This window comes from Orcinus orca, chromosome 17, assembly GCF_937001465.1.
Source record: "Orcinus orca chromosome 17, mOrcOrc1.1, whole genome shotgun sequence".
Classification (NCBI taxonomy): Eukaryota; Metazoa; Chordata; class Mammalia; order Artiodactyla; family Delphinidae; genus Orcinus; species Orcinus orca.
In genome coordinates, this window is record NC_064575.1 from 14710093 (window position 1) to 14722159 (window position 12067).

Genomic DNA, 12067 nt, shown 5'->3' on the forward strand with positions numbered 1-12067 from the left:
GCAGCATAAAGCCTGTGGGACACCCATTCTCTCCACCCAACTTCATCTCCTTCAAGATGTTGGCAAGGGCGCTGATACAAAGTCATGAACGGAGCTCCCCAGAATAAAGTAGGGGGTGGAGAGCTTTACTGGAAGAGGGAATGAGATGATGCAGGACCTGAACTAGCCTGAGACGCTTCCCTTCCCACCAGGGAAGTGAGCACTTCTCATCAGAGCCTGGGGCGGGGTCTTGGGGAAAGTTCCTATCAATGCTTAAAGAATGAGGATTATAGGTGGTTCTTTAAGGTTTGATATCCAGGGCAAAAGCCCCAGCCAGATTTTAAGAATTTACACTTGCTTCAACTGATCTGTGTTTTCTCTTAGGAATTTTAAACCCGGTGGTAGAGACTGAGGATAAAACCCATTAGATTCTGCATATATGCGTTAATATATGATATTTGTTTTTCTCCTTCTGACTTACTTCACTCTGTATGACAGTCTCTAGGTCCATCCATGTCTCTACAAATGACCCAATTTCGTTCCTTTTTATGGCTGAGTAATATTCCATTGTATACAATGGAATACATTATTTATACAATGGATAAAGGAGATGTACCACATCTTCTTTATCCATTCATCTGTTGATGGACACTTAGGTTGCTTCCATGTCCTAGCTATTGTAAATAGAGCTGCAATGAACATTGTGGTACCTGACTCTTTTTGAATTATGGTTTTCTCTGGGTATATGCCCAGTAGTGGGATTTCTGGGTCGTATGGTAGTTCTATTTTTAGTTTTTTAAGGAACCTCCATACTGTTCTCCATAGTGGCTGTATCAATTTACATTCCCACCAACAGTGCAAGAGGGTTCCCTTTTCTCCACACCCTCTCCAGCATTTACTGTTTGTAGATTTTCTGATGGTGCCCATTCTAACTGTTGTGAGGTAATACCTCATTGTAATTTTGATTTGCATTTCTCTAATAATTAGTGATGTATATTAATATGCGTTACGTATATTAACGCATATATGTGGAATCTAGAAAAATGTCACAGAAGAACCGGTTTGCAAGGCAGAAATAGAGACACAGATGTCGAGAACAAACATATGGACTCCAAACGTGGGAAAGTTGGGGGGTGTGGTGGGATGAACTGGGAGATTGGGATTGACATGTATACACTAATATGTATAAAATAGATAACTAATAAGAACCTGCTGTATATAAAATAAATTAAGGAGAACTTTTCAAAATTGAAAAAAAATACAATTTAAAGCCTTAACATAAAAAAAAGAAATGTATATTACTATCATGTCTGTTGTATTACTATTAGTTTCTTGCACAGTCTTAGAAGTAAAAACAAAAAAATCTAAAATAAAAATCCATTAGAGAAGGGAGAGTCTTGAAGGCTGATAAGGGTTGAGTTGTGTCATCTAAAAAGATATCTCAAAGTACTAACCTTCCCTCACCTGTGAACCTTATTTGGAAATAGTCTTTGTAGATGTAATCAAGTTAAGATAAGGTCATTAGAGCAGTCCCTAATCCATTGGAGGGGAGCTGGTCATGTGAAGATAGGCACAAAGAAGGAAATTACACTAAGGAAAGCCTTTCCCTAGAGGTTTCAGAGAGAGCATATCTCTGCCGACATCTCGATTTCAGACTCGTGGGCTCCAGAACTCTGAGAGAATAAATTTCTGCTGTTTTAAGCCACTTAGATTGTGGGACTTCGTTCTAGCAGCCCTAGGAAACTAACACAGAGCCCAATACCTAGAAACCACACCCTACACACACGTTCACATCACTGTTGTTTCCGTACTTATTATGAGAGCTGTTGGGTTACGGAGGCTTTTTGAGGAAATGATCTCCTGTCATAATTTCAGATTTCCCTAAGTGTTTATGGACTTTAAAATCATAACCTGAGTTGATGAATTTGTCTCCTGCTGGAAGGTTTTCTTGGTGGTACGTAGACATTCCTTTTCTTTTTACTGTTAACATTTTAGTTTATTTTTTTATTATTTTTTAATTATATAAAAAATAATTTAGGGCTTCCCTGGCGGCGCAGTGGTTGAGAGTCCGCCTGCCGATGCAGGGGACACGGGTTCGTGCCCTGGTCTGGGAAGATCCCACATGCCGCGGAGCGGCTGGGCCCGTGAGCCATGGCCACTGAGCCTGCCCGTCCGGAGCCTGTGCTCCGCAACGGGAGAGGCCACAACAGTGAGAGGCCCGCGTACCGCAAAAAAAAAGTCAGGGAAAGAGTCAAACGCAGAAGCTTCTTGCCTGGCCAGGCATCATTAATCAGTAAAAAACATTCAGATTGGGATTTGCATGACAGAAATTTCTGCATCCTTCTTCAATTTACAGACCTACGAGTTGTTGGATGTCACTTCCTGTAACTTACATTTTTATTTTAATAATCTTAAAATTAAAATATTAGCAAGAAAAAATGTTAACGAGTGTTTTGACTGGGTCATGATCCTACCATATTAAAAAAAAAAAAAAACCCTTAGGAGTACAGGAAGAGGATATTAGTCAGTAGTCTTAAAAAAAATAGTCTAAGAGGATAATTAAGGAGCTCATGAAAGGTAGGATACATAACATAGAATTGAAAGAAGGTTCTTAATTGTTAAGTGCTGTCCAGCTAATATATTTCCTTTTGGATGAATATTGGGGAAATATTTGAGAAGTGAGACAAGACAGACATTTTAGATGTTGGCTAATAACTTTTATGCATTCTTGATAAAAATGCTATAATATTGCACAGCACTTCTCATGCTGTCTGCCAAGTGACTCTTTTTTTTTAATGAGGGTGGGGTGAGCACCCTCTGTCCAAACTCTTTGTTTCAGGAATGGCTCCCTCCAAGTTGATGCAGGGACCTAACCTTGACCTGGTCATGGCTGGTTAGCCCCGTTGGGAACCTGGCTCAAATTGTGGCAGTTAATCCTCTTCTCCTTGGGAACCCCTGTGCACTGTTGGTGGGCCTGTAAATTGGTACAGCCACTATAAAAAACATATGAAGTTCCCCCCCCAAATTAAATATAGAACTACCACATGATTCAGCAGTAACCTAAAGGGCTACCAGCAGATGAATGGATAAAGAAAATGTGATGTACATATAATGGAATACTAGTCAGCCATAAAAAAGAAGGAAATCCTATTATTTGTGACAACATGGATGGAACTTGAGAGCATTATGCTAAGTGAGATAAGTCAGACAGAGAAAGACAAATACTGCGTGATCTCCCTTATATTAGACTCTAAAAACAAAACAAAAATTTCATAGAAAAAGAGATCATATTTGTGGCTACCAGAGGCAGGGGATGGGGAGTGGGGAGTTGGATAAAGGAGGTCAAAAGGTACAAACTTCCAGTTATAAGATAAATACTGGGGATGCAATACACGGCATGGTGACTATAGTTAACACTGCAGCATGGTGACTATAGTTAACACTGCTGCATGGTGTATTTAAAAGTTGTTAAGAGAATAGATCCTAAAAATTCTCTTCACAAGGAAAAAATCTTTGGTACGCGGGCCTCTCACGTTGTGGAGCACAGGCTCCAGATGCGCAGGCTCAGCGGCCATGGCTCACGTGCCCAGCCACTCCGCGGCATGTGGGATCTTCCCGGACCGGGGCACGAACCCGTGTCCCCTGCATCGGCAGGCGGACTCTCAACCACTGCGCCACCAGGGAAGCCCGGGTATACTCTTAAATAGAGCCAATAGAGCCAAAAGCCATAGGACTGGCTCTCTCTTCTACTTCTTCCCTTCCTATGACTTATACATTTTATTAATTCAAGAACATTATTTGAGAAACATTTATTGAATGGCTACATGTACAAGGCTTCCATAGTGTGATTAAAAACTAATGACATCATTGATATTTGGCGATAAAATGTGAGAATTTCAAGAAAACATTCTCATTCATTTGAAAGAAAACCATTTCAAAGGTTTAAAAAAATCATAAAATATAAAATATGCATTACATATTACTATTATATATGCTATATGTTGTGTGTGTAGATAAATATTAGATAGATAGATATAAAATCTTCTTCAATTACCTTTTTAAAAAAATAACACTTTGAAGTGAAAGGACTCATTTATCTTTGCTTTCAGCCCATGTAAATATTTAAATAATACAGTATTAACATTTTTGTGCTGCTTCCCATTAGCTTGTAGATTGAGCCGTACTCTGGCTGCCTCTCTACCTTCCTGGGGGCAGTTCTTTAACTTCAAGAACAGTGATTTTAAAAAAAAAAAGGAAAAACAAGATAATCTATCCTTACTTACAAGCGTAACAGATTGTATTTAACTTTACCACATATGATAGAGGTATATATGCTGTAAAATTAGGGAAAGGAACTTTCTAGTAAACTGATGATTTGTGGGAAAAAAATAACATGAGTATGGAAAATCCAGTGTTCCAATCTGGAGCTGTTTCTGGTAATAGCTTCATGGTAGGAAGAATCTAATCAATGTCATTCATATGCACCAGACTTACCCGGACTGTTTGGCAAGCACAGAGTAATAGTTATTACCTCCTCTCTGCCCCTGATGGGAAGTTAACTCCCAAAGCTCTCGTTCTCTATCCCATCACCTGGGGTAAAATAAAGCAGTATCAGACAGTGTTTATGAATTAAGTTAGTTCCATGTAAGAACTTTTCTCCAAATCTTGGCCAGTTTTCTAATTCTCAATTCATGTTTCTCCAAGTTTTACAATAGTAGTTTTGAAAAACACAGTTTAGAATTGTTTTCTGTATGGTCTACTAAATAGATCAGCCTAAGTTCAATGTACTGTTTGTTCTAGAATCAACAAGTCATAAGGATGCCCATAGCCATGGTTAGACATCTTTGTCTTATGATTGCATCTTACTGGTCACCAGGAGAAAGGACAGAATATAAGTATTAATAAATTTATTAATTTATGACATTTGTTGAGGACTTTCTACATGCTAATATGTTGGTTAAGGATATATAACAATAATAACAATACCATCATTATCTCATTTTAATCTTCATAGCAATCTTATGAAGCAGATGTTATCTCCATTTTACAGAAGAGAAAATTGAGCTAACTTTTGCCTAAAGTCACAGAGTTAATAAACCCACTGTGTCTCTGCCCAAAACCATGTTTTCTCCACTTTGCTCCAATGCCTTCTTGGTTTTAAAAAGTTCAAACTAATAGAAAACTAAGGAAACTGTGGATAAAAATACAATGGGATAAGTACATAGCAAGGGAGTTGCACAGTGCTTTGGGTACCACACAGAGGGGTTAGATTTTTACACTGAACATGGAGAGTGGAGAGAAGCCAGCAGGACATACAAAATTCGTCTTCAGGGAAATGAATTCTCCAAGTCAGTGGGACCAGGAGATAAAGGAGTGTATAATATTACAACCTGTGAAAATGACATGAGCATATACACAGAAGCTTGCAGTAGCCCAGATCATTCCATAAACCTCAAATCAGTGAGTTCACCTGGGGTGATGGGTACTCGGCATTGAAGGTGGGCAGTGGGTAGAGACCAGACCATAAAGAGTCCTGTAAGCCTCAGGAAAGAGGGTGCAATGTATTCTGAGAGCAGCGGGGGATCTGGAAGGAAAACTGAAAGCAAAGGAGAGACTTGATCAGAGTGTTTCTTGGAAAACCATTCATGAGACTCTGAATTAAGGGAATGACCATTAGATGGACGAGGGAAAGTTTGAGAGATAGTTTGTAGTTGGAGTGGAGTAGGACCTGGAGACCAATTGGATGTTGAGGACAAAGGAAAAAGGAGTCCAGGGTCCTGGGTGACTCCCAAGTTTCTGGTGATGCCATTAAGTGATAACAGAAAATCCAGGAGAGACAGTTAGTTAGGAAAGGAGTTCAATTTGAGATATAAAAAGTATGTATTTGGAAGTAACAGGTTTGGGTTTTAGGAAAAAGACCTGGCCAGAACTACAGAATCACCAGTGGTAGTAGAAGGCACAGAAGGAGAAATTCACTCAAAAATGGCATACAGGGACTTCCCTGGTGGTGCAGTGGCCAATGCAGGGGACATGGGTTTGAGCCCCGGTCCAGGAAGATCCCACATGCTGCAGAGCGGCTGGGCCCGTGAGCCATGGCCGCTGAGCCTGCGCGTCTGGAGCCTGTGCTCCGCAACGGGAGAGGCCACAACAGTGAGAGGCCCGCGTACCGCAAAAAAAAAAAAAAAAAGACATAAGTAGAGGGAATTCCCTGGTGGTCCAGTGGTTAGGACTTGGAGCTTTCACTACCATGGACCCTAGGTTCAGTCCTTGGTTGGGGAACTAAGATCTTGCAAACCACATGGCATGGCCAAAAAAAAAATGATGGAAGTAGAAAGAAGACTTCTTGAAATTTTCTCTTGTAAATTTAGGATATTATTTGATGTTTATCTTGCCTCTTTATATAAAGTAACAAAAAAGATAAATGTTGACTGATTAGACTATATCTGGCATACTGTAATTATATTCAGGGGACAAAAAATGGTGGATATGCACTAACATTATTAGAAGAATAAATTATCTAAATGTTTCACTTAACTCAGTTTATTTGCTCCCAATCAAATCTACAGATGGTACAATTCTGTGTTTCACGGTGCTATTTTTTTAATTTAGATTTACCCTCACTTTTTTAAATTGAGGTATTTTTTTAGTTGCTGTACAATACCATATATTTCAGGTGTCCCACATAGTGATCCAGTTTTTAAAGGTTATACTCCATTTATAGTTGTTATAAAATATTGGTTATATTCCCTGTGTTGTACAATATAGCCTTATAGCTTTTTTATTTCATACAAAGAAGTTTGTAGCTTTTAATTCCCTACCCCTGTCGTGCCCCTCCCCCTTCCCTTTCCCCGCTGGTAATCACTAGTTCTCTACGTCTGCGAATCTGTTTCTTTTTTTGTTATATCCACTAGCTTGTTTCACTGTGCTATTTTAACTAAAGAATATATTGCAAAAAAAAAAAAGAATATATTGCAACTCGTAATAAATAAACATTTACAAACCCACATAATTTCTATTTTTTTCCTCAGTTGCTTTACTACTTGAATGACTACTAATGTAGCTTAAAGATTTTTTAATTGCTTCTTTTTCTTGCATATTTATTTGCATTCCTAAATTTACTTAACAAAAGGTTTTCTTATTTGCATAGATCAATCTTGAATGCAAAGCCTATAGAATATACTTGCAAGCAGACAATAGCTCTGCAGGGTTAAGGTATTAGAGCGTGACTACCTTTGATTGTTTAAAAGATGGGCTAAGTGCTTCTTTTTAACCTAAATAGAGACCCCACGAGCACAAAGAACCAAAGTCAGTCATGGGTCCCTGCAACAGCTTTACACAATTAAATGAAAAACTCTGAAAACTCCTAAAAGGCTTTTAAAACTTGCCAAAAAAAGGAAAAAAAATCATCTGTGTCACTCATTGCTACTAACCTCATTGCAACCACTGCAATTATTTTAACACACACTAATTAGATTTATTAGGTCATGGTGTTTGGGCTGGGTCTTTGCTAAAAGGAGCACGCAGTCCAATCTGTAGATTATTAACGAAGAGGGTCTATATGCCATAAAGTCCATTCTGACCTTTTTATTTTTTCATGAGACATTCATCAATGAATGGATTAATAGGACCACAAAGGAAAAGTGAAGCGTTTGTGCACCATAATTCATCCTCTAAAAGAATGATTAACTGACAGATTCTATTGAATGCCAAAACCTAACATCAAATTTTATTCTTCAACTGATGCAGCTTAGGAAAGTAGTTATAAAATAAACATTTTTATAAGTCCACAGAGAGAAAGCCTGGGAAAGCATGCCAGGTACTCGAGTCAGTGGTTATGATTCCCAATAAATTCTCCAGGAAATTTAGTGAACTTAGTCTTTTATTCATAATCTAGCCTAGTTTTCTGGTTAAAATGGGAATGCTAGGGACCTCCCTGGTGGTCCAGTTGTCGGGACTCCTCACTCCCAATGCAGGGGGCGTGGGTTCCGTCCCTGCTCAGGGACATAAGATCCCACATGCCACACAGTGCAACCAAAAGGAAAAAAAAATTAAAATAAATAAAGTTAAAATGGGAATGCTAGTGCTTAGTGGATTAAAACAATATTGGGGGGGAAATATTTCACACATACTTTTGTAATATTTGAGTTTTATATGATGAGCGCACAGTACTTTTGTAATTATACAAAACAAGAATTTTTTAAATTAAAAAAATTTTGGACAAAATGTTGACCTTCACCATTTTTTTCAAGAAAGAAAATGGAATGCATGCAGGATGCAGGCTCTCTTTCAAAGGCATCTAGTCTACGAAATTTGTAGTTACTATTTACCCCTTTCAAAATTTCTCTGAAGTACACCTTCCCAGGTATCTGATTATTCAACAGCTCCCCTCCATGTTACTCCAAATGTAGTGCCAGACAGAAGCATCCTTTCTGATTTTTTTTTCCTGCACAACATACAAAGCTGAATCTTACACTCTCATCCCTCCTCAATTGTTTAAAAACCAAGTCTGTAAAACTTGAAAGAAGGCATAAAGGAGAAGCAGTTTTGAAAACAGAAGTTTGATTTGATTATATTCTTTTTTCTTTAATTCTGATTGCCTTTGTCTAGTTACTTGTGAGTTTAATTTACATCTAATTTCCTGTTTGACTATTCACTATATTTGCACCATATTTACACAAAGGCTTTAGAAAGTATGGAAAACATCGTTCAATGTGTGCCGTAGATTAAGATGAAACTACAATACTTATTTTCCCGGTTCTGCAATGAATTTGAAAGTTTCTGCCTGAAGATAAGATCCTGAAAAGAACACTTGTCTTTTCCTTTCAGTTAAACTTTTCTCTTCATGTTACATCTGCACACTTTACACCGTGAAAAAATAATTAACATTTTCACGAACGCTCCTTCCTCTCTCTGACCCGCCAACCTGAGTTGTGCGTTCTAACCTTGCTCGTGAGTCTGTGGAAACAAATGGAAATGTTTATCTATAAACTCGTACTAGGTTCCCACCCATTCTCATGCTGACGGTTATATGCCAAGAAGCCAGACATAGAAAGTAGCGTCATCGTCATAATACACTGAAACTATAGGATTCCATAAATAAATTGCTGATAAATGTTAGTAACCAGTTTTTTTCACTCTGCATTTCTCTCTCTGATGTTTTTTTAGTTGCTCGCACGCGCACACACGCACACACACACTACTATACTAGAGTAAATTAGCTTTTTGTCCCTTGCCAGAAGGAAGCTAAGACGCTAAGAGGTAATGAGTTTTATTAACTCTCAGAATGTCTGCAAAGTAGCCCAGCATCAAAGGATCGGATCCCTTTTTAGTCACTCCCCAAAGACCTACTTACAGGAGCAAGCGCATCGGTGCCTAATTGATCAGCAAAATGCCGGCTGAGGCATCTGCTTCCAGTCACTCGCTGTTCCTGTACCATCTCCACCGCCTGTACCGAACTTACCGAGACACGCACTGCGCTGTACAGGAATCAACGAGACCTGTTCCCCAAGTGTGCGCCAAGCTCATTTGTCTGGACCTGGGATAGTTTTTTTCCATGTTACAATCGTTGTGAGGTTCTTTGGCTGGGACACGAAAACTCCCTAAGTCATTCTGATACTTTGAGATGAAAAAAAGAATTGAAAGCAAAAGTGAAATTAAACAAAGCTTTGCAAACCTAGACTAAGAAATTGGTTTATTTTTCGCTAACTCCGGGGTTTGAGAGAAGCAGAATTAGAGACTTCTCGTGGCCTCAGGTCTGCAGGTGTGCGTGTGGGCTCTGTTTGCTCCCTAGTGAGTGACCTCCAGTTAGTACGTTTAACTGAGGAGCCTGGTTCCCCTCTTTGGCACAGATGTGCCCTATCCTTAGCCTACCAATCGTGACAAGTAATCCCTTCACCTGTAGTGAACACACTTTCAAAAGGAGCCCCTAGACTAGAATCAGAGTTTGTCAGGGTGGGGTTCCTAGACCTGCAGCTTCTCGGATCTGGTTAGAAATGCAGATGATCAGGCCACACCGCAGATTTTCTGAAACTGGAACTCTGGCGGCGGGGGGGGGGCCCAACCATCTGTGCTTTAGCAAACCCTCCGAGCGATTCTGAGGCAGGCCCAAGTTTGATAAGCACTGGATTCGCTTTGTGTTTCCCGAACAATCGTGGTAATTAAAAAAACAAATCATCCGGGGCCTTGATTAAAACTAAGCATTTCTGGAACCCCTCCCTGCAGATTCATTCCGTGGAGCTGCTCTGGGGCCCGAGAATTTACTTTAACCAGCAGCCAGCGTGCCTCTTCTCCTCCTAGGGCTCAATCCAAGGGAAGCTCTGGATTGAGCTCTGTCTCTAAGACTACCTTCCAGGCCTGGCTTTTTCTTTGTTGCTTTTTTTTTTTTTTTTTTTGCGGTACGCGAACCTCTCATTGTTGTGGCCTCTCCCGTTGCGGAGCACAGGCTCCGGACGCGCAGGCTCAGCGGCCATGGTTCACGGGCCCAGCCGCTCCGTGGCATGTGGGATGTTCCTGGACCGGGGCATGAACCCGCGTCCCCTGCATCGGCAGGCGGACCCTCAACCACTGCGCCACCAGGGAAGCCCCCTTTGTTGCTTTTGAATAGAGCAGTATTTTGAAATAGGGACAGAGAACAAAAGAGAGGTGAAAGGGTGAGGATCAGAGTCTGAAATGGAGGATGAAGTCTGAGGGAGGTAAAGAGATTGTGTTTCCATCAGTGAGGAAACCCTTGCCAGGGGAAGAATGTCCAGCTGGGTGAAGGTCCCTGTGTGAGGAACTAAAGGAAACATGGAAATCAGACTTTGGTTAGACTTTAGCTATGAAGTTAAATGTCTTCCAGGCAAGAAGGAGCCAAGGAAAGTAGTGTGTAATTGACCATTCGCCACAGTAGGATATTCTTAAATCAGGGTCCATAATTTAGGGGATGGGGGGCACGCAGCGTTGACATTTCAGTTGTACTTTCGCTCTGCGTGTCTACATTAGACTGTTTGCCACGTGGACACTGGGAACGGTGCCAATGAGCACAGGCAAAAAAGCCAGCCCTGGGAATTCCCTGGTTGTCCAATGGTTAGGACTCAGCGCTTCCACTCTGGGGGCACGGGTTCCATCCCTGGTCACAGAACTGAGATTTCACAAGCCTCGCGACCAAAAGAAATAAAAAAGAAATCTAGCCCTGAAGGACCCCACCAGCCCTCTGCTGACACTTACACCTCTCAAATTTCTTTCAGTAGCTTTTTAGACTTGAATCCCTTAAATATGCAAGAATTAAGTCTTATTTATCTCAAGAATTCTGCTCCTTCATAAATCAGCTTAGGGCATGGACAGGACCTAGGGCTGATGCCCAAGTAGCAGAATGCCTATATTTTAGGTGGTTAAAGGAGCCCTTAGGGCTGTCTTGTTTGTTTAAATTGGATAGGGAACCAGGTTAGAGGGTATGAAGATAAATAATAAATGAGTGACAGCTCAAGACCACACTTAGGCTAAGGTTAATAAGCTTCAATCCCAGTGGGTAAAGAATCTCCCTTTGGAAGGAGTCACTACATAAATGTATATCACTGATGTACTTGTTGGTATTTCTTTCATTAAAAAAAATTTTTTTCTAGGGGGGAGGGACAAATTAGGGGTATTGGATTAACAGATAAAAAATACTGTATATAAAATAGATAAGCAACAATATAGCACAGGGAATTATACCCATTATCTTGTAATAACCTATAGTAGAGTATAATCTGCAAAAATAGTGAATCACTGTGCTGTATACCTGAAACTAACACAATATTGTAAATCAAATATACTTCAACAATCCTACCTTTTTTTTTTTTTTTTGGCCACATCACTGGCGTGTGGGATCTTAGTTCCCCAACCAGGGATCAGACCTGTACCCCCTGCAGTGGAAGCGTGGAGTCTTAACCACTGGACCGCCAGGGAAGTCCCCAAATATACTTCAATAAAAATAAAATAATCAATTTAAAATTTTCTAAATCAAAATAAAATCAGAAGAGTATACTCTTGGGAGCAGGAGGTGAGCTTTTTGTCTCTTCTGTGACAGATTATCGTGTTGGATCGGCAGTTCTTTTACAGTTAAATTTAT